Consider the following 4,645-nt stretch of genomic DNA (forward strand, 5'->3'; position numbering starts at 1 on the left):
AGCTCCGCCAGTGCCCACACCTACCACCTCCTGCCACGTCGTCGACACTTAACATGCGGCGTTCCGTCACCAGCATACAAGGATTTTTTATCAAAAGACCACCTGCCCAACGCAATTGCTAAAAAAAGACCCCCTTCAGATGAAATTGACAAAAAAGACCCCCTTAGCCGTGGCGGCATGCGCGGCAGGCGACACGTGGCACCTGCCGCCACAGTGCTAGGCGGCAGCCCCTGCCACCACCGGGTCAGGCGGCAGGCTGGCCAGAACATGAATCCGCACCCGCGACATAACGGGGTTGGCGCGGTAGGCCTCGCCGCCTCAGGGGCAGGCGGCATTACTGTAGCTGATGGGCCAAGCCGCCTAAGGGGCTGGCGGCAGCCCTGTGCATGCTGCGCGCTGCCGATTCCCCCATTTGTCGTTATCGTCTGCATGCAAAAATTCACTACTAGAACATCTCCCGTTCTTTGCACTGGTCTCTTGTCTCTGCAAGTATGCTAACTAGGAGGCGTACTAATTGATGGGTCAGTGGTCAGTCTATGTGCATGTCGTGATTAACCCTTGAATTCTTTGATGGTCAATCGACAGCGCGAGTGCTGCAGCCGTCTTATGAGGTTAATTAGCACGTACTCCTCATAGCTAAACTGCATTGCATAGCGTGCACAGGGCTGCCGCCAGCCCCTCAGGCGGCGGGGCCCAGCAGCTACAGTGACGCCACCTGTCCCTGAGGCGGCGAGGCCCACCGCGCCAACCCCGTTACGTCGCGGGTGCGGATTCCTGTTCTGGCCAGCCTACCGCCTGACCCGGTGGCGGTAGGGGCTGCCGCCTCACACTGTGGCGGCAGGTGCCACATGTCGCTCGCCGCGCATGCCGTCACCATCGAGGGGGTCTTTTTGTCAGTTTCATTCGAAGGGGGTCCTTTTTAACAATTCTGTTGGGTAGGTGGTTTCTTTGGACAAAAAATCGCATACAAGTACACACCGATAGCTCAAAAAAAAGTCCAGACTGTACACCTGCCACTTAACATGCAGCGTTCTGTTACCAGAAGTACACACTGATCGATCAAAAAAAAGTCCAGACTGTACACCTGCTCTCATTCTGTCTCCACTTTCCAACCATAAATCACGGATGCCTCTCTCCCTCGGAAATACTAAACACAAAACGATCGACCCTCTCTCTCCCTCAGAAATATTGACGCCAGTTATCTGATTCTCCCCTGCCTACAGGTGCGGCGGCTGGGAGCCAATTTGTGCATCATGGCGCTCCCCTGGTACGTCCGCTGGTGCTGCTGCTCTCCTCTGAGGCTCTCTGAAATTCTCAGGTGTGTTCTACGTTGCCTATTTGGTTTCGTATTTGCTCTGGTCCTCCCCTCCCTTTTCTGTCTCTGTTCCAGCTAAGCTAGCTACATCGTCGCTGGAGTGGTCGGTACCGTCCAGTTCCAGTAGAATCTGACCGGCTATCGATAAGTTTCCAATCTGAAGATCGCTTTATTTTCATCCTGCAAGGAACGAATTGATGTGAGCGATGGGGTGGAGGTTTTTTTAAGCCTCGAAGGAACGCCCGATTTATATAGGAGGCCAATCGAGTCACTATGACATCGAATTTTTAATCTTTTTCCTTTTTATGCAAGAAGGAGCGCATTGATGTGACGCCCGACAGAGCCTAAGCCATGGCGTGGAAGTTTTTCTGTTGTCTTGGAAGGAACGCCAGTGTACAGGCATCCTTTCGTCCGAATTTAGAACTATGGTATTTCTAACAATATACAAGTTTGTAAATTGCTCCACTGAACAGGTTAGTATACAAAGTGCCCTTCCCGTCAGGTTATTCTCAGCCATGGCGTGGAGGTTTTCCTTTTGTCCTGGAAGGAACGCTGAATGTACAGGAGCCCTTTCCCCTGAATTTAGATGGTATTTCTTACAGTACACAAGTTTGTAAATTGGTCCATTGAACAGGTTAGTATACATAATGCTCTTCCATTCAGTTTATTATGCAAGCGCTGAAACTTTAATCTAACATTTGATATGCTTTTGCAAAGTCTATGATAGATATAGAAAGTATCTGCATATCTTAAATATGTTAGGACTTTACCTGCAATTCACAAAGTGCATATAAATAGATTCCCATTAACCGATTCATGAAATGATTTGCTGACGTAGACAAATAAGTTATTTCATGCAGTACATCCTGCCCATATGTGTTTCTTATTCTCTGTTAAGTTTGACATAATTTTGTTAATTGCCCAAGGAGATATAGATTTTGCATTTGTATACCTTTTTTATTGCCTGCTACATCCTCCCCATTTGGAGAAGATATTTCTTTTAGCAAGGTCTCGAAGCAACACGCGGGGCATTATCTAGTTATGAAAGTAGCGAATACGAATCAATCCAACATGATGAAACTAACCAGATAAAATATCCGTGTACCCTCAAGAATGCTTTGCTTATTATAAAGACCGTTTTGGCATGTCCTTTGTCACAAAAAGATTGGGCTACCTTATTGCACTTTATTTACTGTTATCGTTACGTGCTTTTTACAAATTATCTTACTATCAAACTACTCGTTACCTACAATTTTAGTGCTTGCTGCTATTACAATCACTACAAAACTGCTATTGTTGCTGTTATTGTTACTATTGCGACTATTGCTACTGCTACCAAACTATTATATTACTGTGCTACTGATCACTCTGTTGTGGATATTTAGTTTTCTAGGTGTGGTTTAATTAACAACTCAGTTGCTAATAATTATGAATTTTTTTTGGCTCCCCTTGTGTTAAATTAATAAATTTGGGTTGAATACTCTATCCTCAAAAACTGTTGCGATTCCCTATATTTGTGGGTTATCAGCAACTTCAGTTCCCAGGGCTTCGTAGGTGGAGGTCACAGAGGCGGAGCTGGAAAGCGTCGATGCGGAACTGGAGGCGGTGATGTTTCAGTTCTCGGGCTGATGGCCGAAGACGGGGACCGGACGCCGGCGATCATTTAGATTAGGTATTAATTATAGTCCAGAGCCCACCTAGGACCATTTTGATGTACTCCGATATGTTGTAATGAAATGTGTCATGTTTATATGAAATCCGATATGTTTATATAAAATCAGGCCGTGTTTATATGAAATCCGCACTTGTTTACACGAATTTCGTCCGTTTGGTTTGAGTTGTTGTAAAAATGTATGCGGCTAGCGTTGGATGGTTGCCTCCCGTATCCGTGTCCGCGTCCGCGAACAGGTCCCTCCCCCTGTCCGTGAATGAATGCGGGAGGTTTTTTGTGGATTGCCATTGGAGATGCCCTTAGTTCCTTAATTCTGCAATTCAACTTGTATGAGTCATGGCATTGCAAGCTGAACTGCATAACAAAGTTAGCGCCACAAAGGGAGCAAAAGAGAAGGAAAAACATGGAGTGCAACGGATTTAAACTGAACTCAAGTATTAATGTCGTCAACGCTATCCTAGTTGTCTAGCTAGAATCCAAATGGACATCGGCTTATCCACGTCCATGGTTCTTTCCCATTCCTCCAATTTGTTGCTTTCTTGCGGCATGGGAGTGATGGTATAGGAGGCAGTTGGATGAGGCATGTGACCCAGTGATCTGTGATCCAACCTGGATAGCACATGTTTACCAGATGGGAGAACTTATGACGGGTGGCTTAAGGGGGGTTCTGGTGGCAATGGTTATGCGTGGGGAGTATCCTACCCACCTACCCTCAGGGATAGCGTCAATGATGAAATCATTGCTCAGAGGGATGAATATAACTCCCTTCGTCCCATAATATAAGATCATTTTGCAACCTATTTTTATCTTGCAAAATAATCTTATATTACGGGACAAGGGGAGTATATCCCAAATATTTGGTAAGTAAGAATTAGGTTTCTGCTTCTTGTGTCACCATGCATCCTTTAGGACGTGACACTGAACTTTAGCTGCATTATTTAGATTAACCGATCAGTTACCAACTATTAATTCATAGATAGGAGCTTCACTTTGAGTAGGGCGTTTTGACGACCGAGCTCCATGAAAGCCAAAATTTTGAAAATTTCATAATTTAAACTTTTTAGTTTCCGAAAATTCTGAAAAATATACATTCAGAATTTTCGCTTCAGTGTCGATTTTAGTCGGAAAAAGATAAACACGCTGTGTTTGACGGTCCACAAGAAGCATCCGACCAAGCAGCTAGGACAGGAACGGCGAACATACACAAGCAGCACTGCCCAGCTTCTCCTAGACTCCAACAATGGGACGAGACCACATGTCACACGCGTGCAGTAACACGGGAAAGGAGCTTCTGCTATTTCGAAAAATGGGCAGCTTCTACACGTTCCTACAACCTACCTAACACATGGTGAAGCTGTCGAGTCAAACCCACTTAAAGTGGACTCCCCTCTAATGCTCGTGCAGCCCTCTGACCTGGACACACATCACGATGGCTTGCCACGGCTGATACAAACGGGTGGTCTGTACCTGTGCTCTGCCACCTACACCTTTTCAATAACGTGTTCATCTTGCGGACAGACACGACATGTGAGAAATAAAACTGAAGTTCAATTGCCCTTTGCTGATGCGCATCTACATGTCTCTATACCTCTCATGCCGACTCAACTTTTCTTATTGGATGGCACGAAATCCTCCAAATAAGATAACTACATATAAAT

Source organism: Triticum urartu, chromosome 7, assembly GCF_003073215.2.
Source record: "Triticum urartu cultivar G1812 chromosome 7, Tu2.1, whole genome shotgun sequence".
In the NCBI taxonomy this organism is placed as follows: Eukaryota; Viridiplantae; Streptophyta; class Magnoliopsida; order Poales; family Poaceae; genus Triticum; species Triticum urartu.